This window comes from Sus scrofa, chromosome 7 (assembly GCF_054392235.1).
Source record: "Sus scrofa isolate SSC_HxYL_T2T_F1_AM1 chromosome 7, Sscrofa_HxYL_maternal_Yorkshire_Landrace_v2.0, whole genome shotgun sequence".
NCBI classification, from domain to species: Eukaryota; Metazoa; Chordata; class Mammalia; order Artiodactyla; family Suidae; genus Sus; species Sus scrofa.
In genome coordinates this window covers 87530260-87549152 of record NC_139389.1, presented here as the reverse complement: position 1 = coordinate 87549152, position 18893 = coordinate 87530260, and the positions used below count along the sequence as shown (strand labels likewise).

The following is an 18893-nucleotide window of genomic DNA, read 5'->3' as shown; positions in this document are numbered from 1 at the left end:
TCTTACTGTATATACTATTTTGCAGCTTAATTTTTTCATTTTATATTTTTTACTTTTATTAAAGTACAGTTGATTTACAATGCTGTGCCAATTTCTGCTTTATAGCATAGTGACACATTCATACATATATACACATTCTTCTTTTTCATATTAGATATGAAAGAGATTGAATATAGTTCCCTGTACTGTATACTAAGATCTCATTGCTTAACCATTCTAAACATAAAGAAAACTATTTCTTTTCAATGTGAGTTCTAAAGCTCCTTATCAATCTTACTTATCAGTACTCTGCCATAAAATTTCTCACTTCTCTAGTCCATTGAGGATGTTTTCTAACCCTATACCCTTATCCAGATTACATGACTTTGAATTTTCCTGAGATCAAATAGGGAAAGGGCTCAAAAAGAATAGGTCATCAAGGCAAGAAATATTTCCACCATAGTGTCAGACTCACTACCTTGTGTTCATAAGTTACTATGTTCATGTCGCCACTGGTTTTTATGATCTCATCTTATAACCCCAATCACAATGACTGCTTCACAACACTTTCATAGTATAACATTACAACCTGTATATGACATTTTTTCAAAGCCAAACTGTATTCCAGAGAGAGAGAGAGAGTTTAGTAGCAGTAAAAAGATAGAGTTCTTTTTGTTTGTTTGTTTCTTTTTTTTTTTTTTTGTAATCATGTAGATTTTCAAAAGAACACAGCAAGGTGATGTTTAAAAGTAATTGTGTTGAGTGAGGTATGCTCTCACACCAGTCAGAATGGCCATCATTAATAAGTCTACAAATAACAATGCTGGAGAAGGTATGTAGAAAGGAAAACTCTCCTACACTGTTGGTGGGCATGTAAATTGGTATTACCACTATGGAAAACAGTATTGAGATTCCTCATAAAATTAAAATGAGAATTACTAGCAATCCACTCCTGGGTATACATTCAGAAAAAAATATAATTCAAAAAGATACATGTACTCTTATGTTATAGAAGCGCTATTCACAATAGCCAGGACTGGGTGACAACCTAAATGTCCATCAACAGAGGAATGGATTAAGAAGATGTGTTACATATATACAATGGAATACTACTCAGTCATGAACAAGGACAAAATAATGCCATTTGCAGCAACATGGATGCAATTAGAGATTCTCATACTAAGTGAAGTAAGTCAGAAAGAGAAAGACAAATACCGTATGTCAGGGTTTTTTTTTGGGGGGGGGGCTTTTTTTTAGGGCCACACCTGCGGCATTTAGAGGTTCCCAGGTTAGGGGTTGAATTGGAGCTATAGCTGCCAGTCTAGGACACAGCCACAGCAATGCCAGATCCAAGCCACATCTGTGACCTAAATCACACAGCTCATGGAAATGCCAGATCCTTAACCCACTGAGAGAGGCCAGAGATCAAACCTGCAACCTCATGGTTCCTAGTCAGATTCCTTTCTGCTGGGCCACGATGGGAAATCCCTATTTGTCATTTATATGTGGAGTCTAAAATATGGCACAAATGAACCTATCTACAAAAAGAGAAACACACTTACAGACATGGAGAACAGACTTGTGTTTGCCAAGGGGGAAGGGGGAGGGAGTTGGATGGACTGGGAGTTTGGAGTTAGTAGATGCAAACTATAATATTTAAAATGGATAAACTATATAGCACAGGGAATTATATCTAATCTCTAGGGATAAACCATGATGGAAAATAATATGAAAAAAGATGTGTGTGTGTATGAGTATATATATATATATATATAGCTGAGTGACTCTGTTATATAGCAGAAAATGACACAAAATTGTAAATCAACTATATTTTAAATAAAAATTTTAAAAAATTGTGATATCCTCTGAGAAAATGAAAAAAGAAAGTCCATATTTTTTACCTTGAGGTATGAGTTATGGTATTTGCTAGCTGCCTTTAAACCCTTGTTAAGTGACCAAACACTGAATCTCTCTCAATTGCTACTTACTCCCTCACAAAATAAAATTTATTTCTAAAACCAAACATTACGTATGTTCAAGATTCTGTGAAAAGTAAGAGCATGAGCACATGGGAAAACAATACTACAAGAAAAGATAAAGTGAATGTATTCATTTCCCAAATTTGTCTTTTTTTTTGGGGGGGGGGACCCTCAGCATATGGAGTTGCCCAGGCTAGGGGTTGAATCGGAGCTACAGCTGCTGGCCTATGCCACAGCAACATCAGATCCAAGCCATGTCTGTGACCTACACCATAGCTCACAGCAACACTGCAGCCTTAACCCACTGAGAGAGGCCAGGGATCGAACCTGCAATCTCATGGTTCTGAGTCAGATTTGTTCCCGCTGCGCCATGATGGGAACTCCTAGTTTCCCAAGTTTAGATGTGTAAATTTTCCATGACTGGGTTTGTTCTTATGGACAACACTGAAAGGAATAATAATTAATATTTTGAGCCACTTGTTTTGTGCTAGGCACTATCCTAGGTCCTTTTATATAAATGACTTTATTTAACAACTCATGACAACCCAAAGAGTCAATTCAGTATTACTGCATCTCCAATTTACTAAGGATGAAGCAGGCATAAAGGGTAACTTAGATGGAGATGGTATTTGATGACATTCAGGCTAACTGCAGGACCCATACTTTTCTACTACTGTAAAGGAGAAGGGCCAACACTCTGGAATCAGATGGATTGATTTCAAATCTAAGTACCATCACTAACTATATGAGCTTATGCAAATTATTTCATCTTTCTTTTTTTACTTTTTGTAATTTAAAAATTGAGCTAAGGATAATACTTTCATTACAAAGTGGCTGTGATGAATAAATGAGACTAATCAGAAAAGCATCTTTGCACACAGTAGAATATAATTGATGTCAGTTAATATTATTGATATCTTCCATTAGTAAAGCTCTTCATCTTTTACAAAACACTTTGATATACTCTATCAGTTCATCCTCACAAATTCTGTGACATAATTCGAGTCGATATTCTCATGCTCATTTCATAGATGAAACCCAAAAAACCAACTGTGTTGTCCAAGATCCCACAAGTAGAGAAAGGAAGCAGTTTGGCTGACATCAGTACCAGGAGGAACTTTGCTGTGCCACACTTTCCCTCCTGGAAACTACAGCTACATCTTACATAGCTACCTTTAGATCTGCATGGCAATGCAGTCAAAAAGCAGCATTTATCTCAGAAGTGAATCCTGTAGAGAAAATATGCATGTAGGAGAAACACTTAGAGTGGATTTATTTTCAATTGTTTTAAGACAGAAACTAGATAAATTACATGAGGTTTTAAATAAAAACTATACAATAGGTAAAATATGTTCCTGAGTAAAGAACACAGATCACAAAACACTATTATTATATAAGCTTACTTAATACAGAGTGATGGTATTCTGGGTGATTTAGATTCTTTTTACATCTTTTGTGTTAATATCTGTTTATATCCTAATTTTTCCACAATGAACATGTGCATTTCATCTAATTTACAAAGGATGAGAGCTTAATAATTAATGTTTAGAATAGAACATGTAATTCATTATATGTATTTATTTTTTATTAAAATATAGTTGCTATACTATTTCTGCTATATAGCATTGTGATGCAATCATATATATTACATGTGTATGTGTGTAAATATATATATATATAATGTATATATATATATGTATACAGTCCATTTCTTATATTGTATGTCATCATGGTCTATCTCTAGAGATTAGATATAATTCCCTGTGCTATACAGTAGATCCCTATTGTTTATCTATTCTAAGTGTAATAGTTTGCATCTACTAACCCAAAACTCCCTCTCCCTCGCACTTCCTCCCCCTCTCCCCTGAAAACCATAAGTCTGTTCTCTATGAGTCTATTTCTTTTTGTAGATCAGTTCATTTGTGCTATATTTTAGATTCCACATATAAGTGTCATATGGTATATGTCTTTCTCTTTCTTACTTCACTTAGTATGAGAATCTCTAGTTGCATCAATGTTGCCACAAATGGCATTATTTTGTCCTTGTTTATGCCTGAGTAGTATTCCATGGTATATATGTACTCTGTCGATGGACATTTAGGTTGTTTCCCTGTCTTGGCTATTGTGAATAGCACTGCAATGAATGTGGGGGTGCACGTATCTTTTTAAAAGGTACTAAAACATTTAATTTAGAACAATGCTTTTAGACATATTGCATACCTAAGCTTTCTCTCTGTTTTAAGCATTAAGAAATGACTCTGCTCCTGTCTTTGGTAGGCTTTATAGAACATGCCTTTCAAGAACTTCTCAAAGACTTTTCCATGCGAGGTCACTTTGGGGAGAGAAGGAAACTTGGCCCCCAAGTTCTTCTATTTCTCTCAGAATCAGCTCTATCTCTAAAGTAAAGAGGCATTCCTAGCAGAAAACTCTGGTTTTTATAGTTTTTGGTCTCCATGCTTAGAACAGAAAGAAAAGAGGAAATAGACATAATAAAATCAAATGAACCACCAATGAATGTACCCAAACAACAACATTTTCACCAGGGCACTACACGTTTCCATCTCTCACCTAAACTCCTGGTTACCACTAGTACAAGAGCCAGTTTTTCATTAAAACAGAGTTTTAATTATTCTTTAACACCCACCCTTTATTACTTCCATTTTTTCTCTTTTTTTTTATAATTTTTTTTATTTTCCCACTGTACAGCAAGGGGGTCAGGCTATCCTTACATGTATACATTACAATTACATTTTTTCCCCCACCCTTTCTTCTCTTGCAACATGAGTATCTAGACAAAGTTCTCAATGCTATTCAGCAGGATCTCCTTGTAAATCTATTCTAGGTTGTGTCTGATAAGCCCAAGCTCCCGATCCCTCCCACTCCCTCCCCCTCCCATCAGGCAGCCACAAGTCTCTTCTCCAAGTCCATGATTTTCTTTTCTGAGGAGATGTTCATTTGTGCTGGATATTAGATTCCAGTTATAAGTGATATCATATGGTATTTGTCTTTGTCTTTCTGGCTCATTTCACTCAGGATGAGATTCTCTAGTTCCATCCATGTTGCTGCAAATGGCATTATGTCATTCGTTTTTATGGCTGAGTAGTATTCCATTGTGTATATATACCACCTCTTCCGAATCCAATCCTCTGTCGATGGACATTTGGGTTGTGTCCATGTCCTGGCTATTGTGAATAGTGCTTCCATGAACATGCGGGTGCACGTGTCTCTTTTAAGTAGAGTTTTGTCCGGATAGATGCCCAAGAGTGGGATTGCAGGGTCATATGGAAGTTCTATGTATAGGTTTCTAAGGTATCTCCAAACTTTTCTCCATAGTGGCTGTACCAGTTGACATTCCCACCAGCAGTGCAGGAGGGTTCCCTTTTCTCCACAGCCCCTCCAGCACTTGTTATTTGTGGATTTATTAATGATGGCCATTCTGACTGGTGTGAGGTGGTATCTCATGGTAGTTTTGATTTGCATTTCTCTTATAATCAGTGATGTTGAGCATTTTTTCATGTGTTTGTTGGCCATCTGTATATCTTCTTTGGAGAAATGTCTATTTAGGTCTTTTGCCCATTTTTCCATTAATTGGTTTTTTTGCTGTTGGGTTGTATAAGTTGTTTATATATTCTAGAGATTAAGCCCTTGTCAGTTGCATCATTTGAAACTGTTTCCTCCCATTCTGTAAGTTGTCTTTTTGTTGTCTTTTTGGTTTCCTTTGCTGTGCAAAAGCTTTTCAGTTTGATGAGGTCCCATGGGTTTATTTTTGCTCTAATTTCTATTGCTTTGGGAGACTGACCTGAGAAAATATTTATGATGTTGATGTCAGAGAGTGTTTTGCCTATGTTTTCTTCTAGGAGTTTGATGGTGTCCTGTCGTATATTTAAGTCTTTCAGCCATTGGGAGTTTATTTTTGTGCATGGTGTGAGGGTGTGTTCTAGTTTCATTGCTTTGCATGCAGCTGTCCAGGTTTCCCAGCAATGCTTGCTGAATAGACTTTCTTTTTCCCATTTGATGTTCTTGCCTCCCTTGTCAAAGATTAATTGACCATAGGTGTCAGGGTTTATTTCCGGATTCTCTATTCTGTTCCATTGGTCTGTCTGTCTGTTTTGATACCAGTACCACACTGCTTTGATGACTGTGGCTTTGTAGTACTTTCATTTTTTTTAAGAAACTTTTTCAAATGTCTTTCCTTTATAAAGAATATAAGCCATTTATCTATCAAAATATATACTTCGAATCATCTTAAAAACAGAGCTGTTTTTCCAAATGATCATTTGACTGTCTCAAAAGCAGCTTAGAATCCAGAATTTAAATAACCAAAGGAAATAATTATGTCTTATTGAATAATTCAATAACTCCATATTTGACCCACTTGGGAGATGGAAACAAAGAGGAAACTCAGGAATATCCAGGGACTCAGAATTGCTATAAGTATTTAGACTTAGATTCAGCTGCATGTAATAGAAACCCAAGTATCAACTTCTATAGGTAGATAGTTCATGGAAGTCCATAGGTAGACAGTTCCAACATATCCTCAGGGACTCAAGGTCTCCGGGATTTTGATAAATCCTTCCTTAGTGAGTGTGTGTGTGTGTGTGTGTGTGCACGCGTGTGTAAAATAAGTATATATAATATATCCTCATTATATATATATTCATTCATTATATATATAGTATAAATACCGTGTATATATATATTCACTAAATAGATTCATCTTCAAAGTCACCTCATTATTTGAAAATGGCAGCTGAAGCTTCAGACAGCAAGCAAGAAGGCAAACTATATTCCACTTATATTTTTGATGGACCAGACTGTGCCACATGATAACCCCTATATACAAGGGAGGCTGTGACATTTGACTCTCCACACTGGGCACATGGTCATTGGAAGAGAAATGAGATTTATTAGGCAGGGATCTAAGAAAAATGGATAGTAAATACGCAGCTAACACACTTTACCACACATGTATTGAACATAAAGTAAGATAATGAATAAAGTAGGAGAAGGTTAAAAATAGCCTCTTTTCTCAGCCACTACCACTTCAGGAGGTTGATATTCAAGCAAATATTTATATATACAGAAAAACAACAAGAAACACAGATTTAGTGGCTAGAAAAGCTTTGAAAGACAAAAAAAAATGTTAACAAAACCCCAAAATGAGAGACTACAGAGCTTAGGATTTCAGTTAAAACCCAAGAGTAAGTTTGGAAAAAAATAAACATAAATTTGTTTTTCAGGGCCTCAACAAACAAAAGCACCTCATGCGGCACCTGAAAAAAAGTGAATGCTTACAATAAGAAATAATAGAAATATTTTAATGTCACCATAATCAAATTGATGAAATTATTCCCCCAAGAACAGAACCCCCTCCCCCAAAAAAAAGCAGTTTCTCTCAAGTCTAACATGAGAGGAATCAGAATTGGGGGCAGGGTAGCGGGTAGGGGATGGGGTTTTCTTTTTGGGATACTAAGTTACCAAAACTCAAAACTCAGTCCTGGCTTTGATTTCATGGCTTCCTCCCCAGAATATCTCATAACCCATATCCTCTGGAAAAGGAGATAATACCATTCAGATAGAAATCTACAATTCCTTGTCTTCTTCCTGCGCCTCTCCATTCCCAGCCTCAGTTTAAATTAGGTGAAGTTCTCTCCAGGAAAATTACGGATTCCTCTTCAATCTTCCTGCTACAAGGGGCTTAATATTGAGACCACAGGGTAACATCATCTCCAACATATCCAGCAAGAACCTGGAGGGACTGAGGTCTAGGCTAAAGACCCTAGACCTGGCTTGGAACCAAGGTAAGGTGCTGAGGGCAGGCTGGCTCTCCTCTCTTTTCTGCCCTCACCTCACTGAACATCTCAGGCACAACTTAGAGTGTGTCTCAGGCAGGCAGCTCCACAGTGCCCTGAAGCTGAGCCATCTGCAGCTGGGTTCTCAGGAGATCTTGGAGTTCGAGCCTCCCTGGCCTCTAGCACTGCTCAGCTTGGAGGCCTGGGCAGAAGCTAACATCAAGTGTAGGGTCCTTACTAGAGAAACCTGCTGGTTCTTCAAGAATCTTACTTTGCAAACTTCCTATATTTTGTTGCATCCAGACAATATCACAGTCCATTTCCCTTCCCTGAGTCGCCTCTCTATGTGAGGCTGCAGCCCTCACACATCCTCTAGTCATCCATCCCAGTGACTCTTCCCATAGCTTCTGCTCCTGGAGCACTTGCAACTCTGTTCTGACTGTGATGGTACAGAAGCTCTGCATCTATTTGGGGCTCCCAGGCTGCAAGTGCTGGACCTGGAGGACCTCGATGTGCTCTAGGAGCCAAGCTCAGTGAAGCTGGACGTGCCCCTGGAGGAGCTGCCTCAGATACAGGTGCTGCCAAGGAGCACCTCAATCCTCTGCAAACTCTGTCTCCAGCTTCAGAGGCTTGGCCTCCTTCGGCTGATGCTGCTCAACTCCACTCTACCACCTTTCAGTTTCTCTAACCTATGGCAACTTCTCCTGCTACAAAGTTAAATTAAGCACATATGGAAAATATCTTAACAATATGCCAACATATGATCTGCTCCCAAAAATTGTTTCTGAAGAAAGAAAAATCACATTCCCATAAAATTATAAGTGCCCCCAAAGAGAAGGATAGTTAGACTACACTGATTGAAATGGAATATCATACACCCATTAAAAATCATGCTACAAGGATTGTGTAGTTCTATGGGAAGAGACTCATGACATAATATTAAACAAAATTATTGACCAACTGCATGTTCTATGATTCCAGGTTTGAAAAAGTAGCACATGTACCTAATACATGAAATATGTGGAAAGAGAGAAAGACTAGAAATATAGAGAAGAAATGGCCCTAGAAATGTATTTATGGATGATTTAAACTTTGTATATATTTCTGTTTTATTCATTTTTTTCTAAAGTAAAAATGCATTACTTCCAAATAATAAAAATAATAAATTCTCTTTCAAAAGTAAAAACTTTACACCTGAAACTAACACAACTTTCTAAGTCAACTATTCTCCAATGAGATTTATTTAAACTTGGAGTTCCTATTGTGGTTCAGGGGAAAGAAATCTGACTAGCATCTATGAGGATGCAGGTTGGCTCCCTGGCCTCACTCAGTGGGTTAAGGATCCAGCCTTGCCATGAGCTGTGGTATAGGTCACTGACCAGTCTCGGATCTGGCATTGCTGTGGCTATGGCATAGGCCAGTAGCTACAGCTCCAATTTGAGCTCTAGCCTAGAAACCTCCATATGGCACAGGTGCAGCCCTAAAAACAAACAAACAAACAAAAAACAAAAATAACAATAACAAAAAAGATTTATTTAAACAAACAAGCAAAAAACAAGTAAAAATATTTAGTGTAGGCTAGTTAAATAATTCTCTACTTTATGGTGGCACAAAGGGAGCTTTAGAAAAAGCATGAGTGCTGAAATCTGGATAAATAGAGGTAACAGAGTGAAAAGCCATCACAAACAATCTATTTTAAAGACCATCTGTCATATAAATGAGAAAAATACTTTCTACATATTGGCCCCTCAGTTATTTACTTTCACAGCAGGATAAATTCTTTGAGCTCTCAAGCCCAAAGGGGCCAAATTTTTTGCATATAAAGCTGCTTCATACTTGGTCCAAATATGCAGCTTTTTAGCCATTTAAGAGCCTGCCTGCTTTAAACAGTGTCCAATATCTGCTGGACATAGTGAAGATAAAGAACCCAAGTTAGTGCAGACCTTCAGAAATCTCTGGCACAGCGTTTTCATCCTCATCAACTCACATCAACTACATTAGTAAGCCCTCTCTCTGTTTTTCCTCTTTCTCCTGGGAGTTCCTTGGCCCTCTTCCCCTTCTGAGTAGTGACCTCCATGCCTAATGGCCTCTGGAAGGTCTCCTGCTGTGAGCAATTTCCCCTACATGCAAATCTGTCAAAGCAATGTCCCCAGATAAAAGTATTTGCACTACTGCCTCCTCAGGGCTAAACCTTTTTCCTTGTTCAGAGTGGAAATCCCATGAATACCCGACATATGCCTAGCAGGACTATCTCTGGTCAAACTAAGGGGACATTCAATTGTTGGCTCAGAGAGTGAAAGAATTCTACAGACATTGTTTTTAGGGAAAAAAAATACCAATTTCTTTAATAAAGTTGGACTATTTGTAGTTCCATGGTATAACTCTGGGACTTTGCAGACCAAGCCACAGTCCATAATTTCCTTTTCTGCTCTCAACTAATAACCTTTAGAACATAAAATTAATATTCATCAGTGTTAATAAAAACTTCAAGTTCTCATTAACCTTAATATTTCCCATTACACTTTTTTTTTTTTTTTTTTTTTTTTTGCTATTTCTTGGGCCGCTCCTGCGGCATATGGAGATTCCCAGGCTAGGGGTCGAATCAGAGCTGTAGCTGCCAGCCTAAGCCAGAGCCACAGCAACGCAGGATCCAAGCCGCGTCTGTGACCTACACCACAGCTCACAGCAATGCTGGATCGTTAACCCACTGAGCAAGGGCAGGGACCGAACCACAACCTCATGGTTCCTAGTCGGATTTGTTAACCACTGCGCCATGACAGGAACTCCCCTTTACACTTTTTTTATGACATTGAGGTTGCCTGGATAGGTTTTCTTTTTCTTGATGTATCTTAAATGCATGTAACCAAATGTCAATATGGAAAGAAATTTCCTTCTGATGCTTAAATACCCTCTAACACACTCCCAGTCTTTATCTGACAAAATTCATTATAGGAACTAGTTTTCTGAAATAGCTCATTTCATCACTGGATAGGATTCTCCTTCAAAGTTATTCTCCACAATAAATTACCATGTGTCAGGAGTTTCCTTGTGGCTCAGAGGATCAAGCATCCAGCTTTGTCAATGTAGCAGCTCAGGCTGCAGCTCAGGGTTTGCTCCCCGGCCCAGGAATGTGCACATGCCATGGGCACAGCCAAAAAAAATTACAGTGTGTATACCTATAACTTTTAACTTCTATTTTTAATTCTATAATTTGAGGATTAAATGGGACAAATTGAATTGCTGTGTTAAATGATCACCCCTCCTTTATTCCAATGGAATCATTTATTTTCCAATTTAAAATTCCAGTCCTTTACACTGTTATTCTTTTTAGATATTTCTAGGCCCCTCTAAGATACTTCCCTCTAAATTCACTACACTTTGCCCATGTTTTTCTTAAATTATGAGACCCAGAACTAATAAAAGGTTCTATATCGGATACAGAGATATCTACAATAGAGATTAAGCAGAATTAGATCATTACCTTCATTTAAATATCTTTCTTTTTTTTTTTTTGCCTTTTTGTCTTTGAAAGGCTTCACCACCGGCATATGGAGGTTACCAGGCTAGGGGTCATATGGGAGCTGTGGCCTCAGGCCTACACCACAGCCACAGCAATAATAAATCCAAGCCACGTCTGCAACCTACCACAGCTCATGGCAACGCTGGATCCTTAAGCACTGAGCGAAGCCAGGGATAGAACCTGCCAACCTCATGGTCCCTAGTCGGATTCATTTCCATTGTGCCATTATGGGAATTCTACCTTCATTTAAATATCTAAAGTCATTATTAGTTGTGGCAAAGATACCATGGATTTAAATGTTTACCTTTCTGCAGCTGAAGGGAGATTGCAAAGACAAAGTCACAAAAAAATGTAGAGTAAACTTTTATCGTCAAGTATGAATGGAACGGTTGTCACAGATCCAAAATTTTCTCAAATCAACACAGCATACACAGGCTGGTATAGGTGTAGAACTGTGGAAAGAATGGAACAGGTAGATAAAGCCTTGGAGAGAGATGGGATTTAGATGGTGGAATAGAAGGACTGGAGCTCAACTTCTCTCCTAAAAACAACAAAATTCACAACTAAAGGCTGAGCAACCTTCAACCAGATGGACCAGAAACCTTGAAAAAGATATCCTACTCCAGAAGACAAAAAGGCCACATCAAGAAGTAGGAGGGGCAATTATGTGATATAAGCAACCCCATGCCTCGCAGGTGGGAAGCCCCACAGACTGGAAACTAACTGGTTCACAGAGACTCACCTACAGGAGTGAGAGTTCTGAGCCCCACATAAAACCCCCATGCCTGAGGAATTGACAATGGGAGAAAGAGCCCCCAGAGCATCTGGCATTGAAGGCCAGCGGGGTTTGTGCACAGGAGCTCCACAGGACTGGGGAAACCGAGCTCCCATTCTTGAAAGGCCCACACAGACTTTCATGTGCACTGGGTCCCAGGGCAAAGCAGAGGCTTCATAGGAATCTGGGTAGGACCTGATTGCAGATCTTGGTGGATCTCCTGGGAAAACAGGGCATGAATGTGGCTTGTTGTAGGGAAAAGGCATTCGAGGCAAAGCTCTTGGGAATATTCATCAGCATGCGTTTCTCTGAAGGTGGCCATTTGGGGAAGATCTGGCCCCACCCATCAGCACTGAGAAGCCCCAGGTCAAATAACAATTCATGTGGGATCACAGCCCCACCCCTCAGTAAACAAGCTACCTAAAGACTAACCCACCCCCACTGGGCACACAGGCACCTCTAATCTCACCCAGAGACAAAGCCCCATTCACCAGAGGGATAGGAATCAGCTGCACCTACCAGTGGGCAGGGACCAGTCCCTCCCACCAGGAAGCCTACAGCAAACCCCCATACCAACTTCAGCCACAAGGGGGGCAGACACCAGAAGTAAGAGAGGCTACAAGTCTATTTTCTGCAAAAGGATCACCACACCAAATACCTATAAAAATGCAAAGGCACAGAACCATAACAGATAAGGGAGAAAGAAAAAAAAAAAAACAGAAAAATGGCTAAGTAACCAGCAGATTCTCATCCTCCAGGAAAAAGACTTTATAGACTTTTGATCTGAAGATGAAGCAAGACACTGGAAATAAACTGGAGGTGAAGATAGATAATTTACAGGAAACACTGAGCAAAGAGATACAAGATATAAAACTTGAGAGATGCAAAGTACAGTAACTGAAATAAAAAGAATTCATGAGAAGCAGCCACAGCAGGAAATGAGACAGAAGAACAAATAAGTGAGGTGGAGGACAGATTAGCAGAAATCACGGATGAACAGAAAAGAGAAAAAAGATTGAAAAGAAATGAAGACAGTGTAAGAGAACTCTGGGACAATGTTAAATGCACCAACATCTGTATTATAGGGGTGCCAGAAGGAGAAGAGAGAGAGAAAGGGACAGAAAAAATATTTGAAGAGATAATAGCCAAAAACTTCCCTACATGGAAAAAGAAGCACTCACTCAAATCCAGGAAGCACAATGAGTACCATATAAAATAAACCCAAGGAGGAATACCCTGAGACACATATTAATCAAACTGACCAAAATTAAAGACAAAGAGAAAATATTGAAAGCAGCTAGGGAAAAGAAACAAAACCACACAAGCAAACCCCAATAAGATTATCAGCAGATTTTTCAGCAGAAACTTTGTAGGCCAGAAGGGAGTGGCATGATATACTTAATGTGATGAAAGGAAAAAATTCCAGCCAAGAATACCCTACCCAGCAAGGCTCTCATTCAGATTTGAAGGAGAAATCAAAAGCTTCACAGATAAGCAAAAGCCAAGCAACACTAAACCTGCTTTACAACAAATACCAAAGGAACTTCTCTAGGCAGAAAGGAAAAGGCTGCAACCGGAAACAAAAATACCACAATGACAAGGCTCAGCAGCAAATGCATATATATAGTAAAGATACAAAATCATCTACGCACAGTAATGCTACCAAAATCATAAATCATAGAAGAGGAGGATACAAATGCAGGACACTAGAGATGTACTTGCAATTAAGAGACCAACAACTTAAAACAATCTCATATATATATGGACTCCTATATCAAAACTTCAGAGCAGCTCCAAACCAAAAATCTACAACTGACACACAAATAAATAAGAAAAATAAACTCAAATACAACACTAAAGATAGTCATCAAACCACAAGAGGAGAAAACAAGAGAAGAAGGGAAGAAAAAAGAGCAACAAAAACAAATCCAAAACAATGAATAAAATGGCAATCAAAACTTACCAATAATTACCTTAAATATTAATGGACTAACCCCCCAACCAAAAGACATAGACTTGCTGAATGGATACAAAAACAAGACCCATATATACGCTTTCTTCAAGACACCCACTTCACTTCTAGGGCCACATACAAATTGCAAGTGAGAGGATGGAAGAAAATATTCCATGAAAAAGGGGATCAAAAGAAAGCTGGAGTAACAATACTCATATCAGACAAAACAGATCTTAAAATGAATATTTTAAGGGACAAGGAAGGTCACTACAAAATTATCAAAGCATCAATCCAAGAAGATATAACAACTGTAAATATCTACACACCCAACATAGGTTCACCACAATATATAAGGCAACTGCTAACAACCTTAAAAGGACAAATCAACAATAACACAATAATAGTGGGGGACTTTAACACCCCACTTACAGCAATGGACAGATCATCAACACAAAAAATCAGCAAGGAAACACAGGCCCTGAATGAAGCATTAGACCAGATGGACTTAATAGATATTTAAAGGACACTCCATCCAAAAGCAGCAGAATACACATTCTTCTCATGTACACATGGAACATTCTCTAAGATTGATCATATCCTGGGTTACAAATCCAACCACAGTAACTTTAAGAAAATGGAAATCATATCAAGCATCTTTTCCGACCACAACTCTCTACGACTGGAAATCAACAACAAGAAAAAAACCTGCAAAACATATAAACACATGGAGACTAAACAACATGCTACTAAGCAACCAATGGATCACTGAAGAAATCAAAGAGGAAATTTAAAAATACCTAGAAGCAAATGACAACAAAGAAACGACACTCCAAAACCTTTGGGATGCAGCAAAAGCCATTCTAAGAGGAAAATATATAGCAACATAAACCTACCTCAGAAAACAAGAAAGAGCTCAAAAAAACAAGCTAACTTTACACCTAAAGCAGCTCAAGAGAGAAGAACAGACAAGACATAAAGTTAGTAGAAAGAAAGAAATCATAAAGATCAGAGCAGAAATCAATGAAATAGAAACAAAGAAAACCATAGAAAAGATCAATGAAACGAAAACCTGGTTCTTTGAAAAGATCAAAAAAAATTGATAAACCCTTAGCAGACTTCTCAAGAAAAAAAGAGAGAAGATTCAGATCAGTAAAATTAGAAATGAAAAAGGAGAAGTAACAATGGACATCAGAGAAATACAAAGGAGCATAAGAGACTACTATATGCAACTATATGCCAATAAAACAGAAAACCTAGAAGAAATGGACAAATTCTTAGAAAGGTACAATCTTCCAAGACTAAACCAAGATGAAATAGAAAAGATGAATGGACCAGTCACAAGGTCTGAAGTTGAAACTCTGATTACAAAACTTCCAACAAACAAAAGTCCAGGACCAGATGGCTTCACAGGTGAATTCTATCAAACATTTAGAGAAGAGCTAACACCTATACTTCTGAAACTATTCCAGAAAACTGCAGAGGAAGGGATACTGCCAAACTCATTCTATGAGGCCACCATCACCCTGGTACCAAAACCAGACAAAGATTCCACAAAAAAAGAAAAGTACCCTTCAATTTCACTGATGAACATAGATGGAAAAATCCTCAACAAAATACTAGTAAATAGCATCCAAAAATACATTAAAAGGATTGTACATCATGATCAAGTGGGATTTATCCCAGGGATACAAGGATTCATTCTTCAATATCCACAAATAAATCAATAGGATACATTAACAAACTGAAGAATAAAAACCATACGATCCTCTCAATAGATGCAGAGAAAGCCTTTGACAAAATCCAACACCCATTTCTGATAAAAACCCTTCAGAAAGTGGGCACAAAGGGAACTTACCTCAACATAATAAAGGCCATATATGACAAACCCAGAGCTAACATCATTCTCAATGGTGAAAAGCTGAAAGATCCCAATCAGGAATATGACAAGGATGGCTGCTCTAACCACTACTATTCAACATAGTTTTGGAAGTCCTAACGATTGCAATGAGAGAAGTAAAATAAATAAAAGGAATCCAAATCAGAAAGGAAGAAGTATAACTATCACTATTTGCAGATGACATGACAGTATTCCTAGAGAATCCTAAAGATTCTACCAGAAAACTGGTAGAGCTCATCAATGAATTTGGCAGTCACAGGATACAAAATTAATACACATAAATCTACTGCATATCTATAATAATGAAATATCAGAAAGAGAAATTAGGGAAGCAATCCCATTTACCTTCACATCAAAAAGAATAAAATACTTAGGAATACACCTACCTAAAGAGACAAAAGACCTGTACTCTGAAAACTATAATACGCTGATGAAAGAAATCAAAGAGGACACAAATAGATGGAAAAATATACCATGCTCTTGGATTGGAAGAGTCAATATTAGCAATATGACTATACTACCCAAGCAATCTTCAGATTCAATGCAATCCCTATCAAAGTACCAAGGACATTTTTCACAGAACTCGAACAAAATATTTTAAAGTTTGTTTAGAAGCATAAAAGATCCAGAATAGCCAAAGATATCCTGAAAAAGAAAAATGGAGCTGGAGGAATGAGGCTCCTTGGCTTCAGACTATACTATAAAGCTACAGTCATGAAAACCATATGGCAATGGCACAAAGACGCACCTATAGATCACTGGAACAGGATAGAAAGCCCAGAATTAAACCCATGCACCTACAGTCAACTAATCTATGACAAAGGAGGCAAGGATATACAATAGAGAAAAGACAGCCTGTTCAATCAGTGGTGCTGGGAATACTGGACAGCCACATGTAAAAGAATGAAATTAGAACACTCCCTACCACCATACACAAAAATAAACTCAAAGTGGATTAAAGACACAGATATAAGACCAGATATTATAAAACTCTTAGAGGAAAACATAGGCCAAACAATCTCTGACATAAACAACAGCATATCCTCTCAGATCTACCTCTTATAGTAATGGCAATAAAAGCAAAAATAAACAAATGAGACATAATTAAACTTGAAAGTTTCTACACAGCAAAGGAAACCATAAACAAAACAAAAAGACATCAAAAAGAATGGGAGAAGATATTTGCAAATGAATCAACAGACAAGGGATTAATCTGCAAAATTTATAAACACCTCCTACAACTCAATACCAAAATAACAAACAAGCCTATCAAAAAAATGGGCAGAAGATCTAAACAGATAGTTCTCCAAAGAAGACAAGTGGATGGCCAAAAAACACATGAAAAGATCTTCAACATCACTCATTATTAGAGAAATGCAAATCAAAACCACTATTGGTACCACCTCATACCTGCCAGAATGGCCATCATCAAAAAGTCTACACACAGTAAGTGCTGGAGAGGGTGTGGAGAAAAAGGAACCCTATTATACTATTTGTGGGAATGTAAACTGGTACAACTACTGTGGAAAACAGGATGGAGATGCCTCAGAAAACTAAAAATAGAATTACCATTTGATCCAGCAATCCCACTCCTAGGCATCTATCTAGAGAAAACCACGACTCAAAAAGACACATGTACTCCAGTGTTCACTGCAGCACTATATACAATAGCCAAGACATGGAAACAACCTAAATGTGCATCGATGGAAGAGTGGATAAAGAAGAAGTGGTACATACACGCAATGGAATATTACTCAGCCATTAAAAGGAAAGAAATACCAGCATTTTTAGCAACATGGATGGACCTAGAAATTATCATGCCAAGCAAAGTCAGTCAGAGAGTGAAACACCAACATCAAATGCTATCACTTACATGTGTAATCAAAAAAAAGGACACAATGAACTTCTTTGGAGAACAGATATTGACTCACAGACTTTGAAAAACCTATGGTTTCCAAATAAGACAGTTTATGGAGTCAGGGGATGCACTGAGGGTTTTGGATGGAAATGCCTGAAAATTTGTTTGTGATGATTGTTGTACACTGATAAATGTAACAAAATTCATTAGTAATTAAAAAAAAAAAGCCTTAGAAATGTTTTTTAAATTCTTTGCAAGAACTACAGAAGAAAGGGTGGGGGGAAAAACTGTAACTGCAATGTATACATCTAAGGATGACCTGACCCCCTTGCTGTACAGTGGGAAAATAATAAAAATAAATAAATAAATAAATAAATTCTTTGCAAGAACTAATCTGTCTTTATAAACTTTGGCTTCATTGAACCCTTTGCTCTGACATTTTCAGTCCAAATCTCAGTATCATCTCTACTGTGGGAAAATATAGCTGAATTACGCTAAAAACATATACAGATGCTACGGGTTTTATTTAATATCCTCATCCAGAGTTCAAGGATAAATTATTTATCACCTTATAATACAGGCCTCATCATCCTTCCATTTCCCCTAGAGGTTGGACCAATTTAGACCTCACTTAAAGAAATGCTTTCTGACATTTGGCCAAAATAGTCTCACTGTTACGCCTAGATGAGGCCACTGGGAGGAGTAATGCAGGAAGGTCAGGCACAATCTTGGCACATTTATTAAAATCCTCTATATAGGGAAAAGGAGCACATGGGTAAAGCGTGACTGCACGCAGAGTACTCTGGATCACCTCCTCTCCAAGATGAGCTGTCCAGGGCAGAACAGCCACAGCTCAAAAGGTGTTTGCCATATCCTCTCCTTTAGCAGAAGGTATAAGTGGTTCTTCCCAAACCAGGAAAGACTACAGAACTCTTTATAGCCTCATGTAACCACCATTTCAAGCTGTTTAGAAGCCATCTAAGTAACTTGGATGCCAGCGGTACTGTTTGGCTTTGCTGCACATTTCCTCCTGCTGAAGTAAGAGAATAAGGAGACTGAGGCTGACCTCATATTCCAGGAGAGAGAAACCTAAATTTTGGAATCTGCCCTTTATCAGATTCTATAATTCTCACACGAAA

At 38.0% G+C, this 18893-nt stretch overlaps 1 protein-coding gene across 4 annotated transcripts in view; it reads right to left on the bottom strand.

Annotated features, from left to right (window-relative positions):
• The window catches only part of LOC100155381 (olfactory receptor 4S2-like), a 348453-nt gene that overhangs the window by 30886 nt on the left and 298674 nt on the right, over positions 1–18893 (bottom strand). The window contains exon 4 of one of the 4 annotated variants that reach the window (XM_084969329.1): positions 11575–11722. The exons of the other annotated variants lie outside the window; for them this stretch is intronic. The gene's annotated coding sequence lies outside the window, so the exon portion shown is untranslated. The remainder of the gene's footprint in view (positions 1–11574; positions 11723–18893) is intronic. 4 annotated transcript variants of the gene reach the window in all.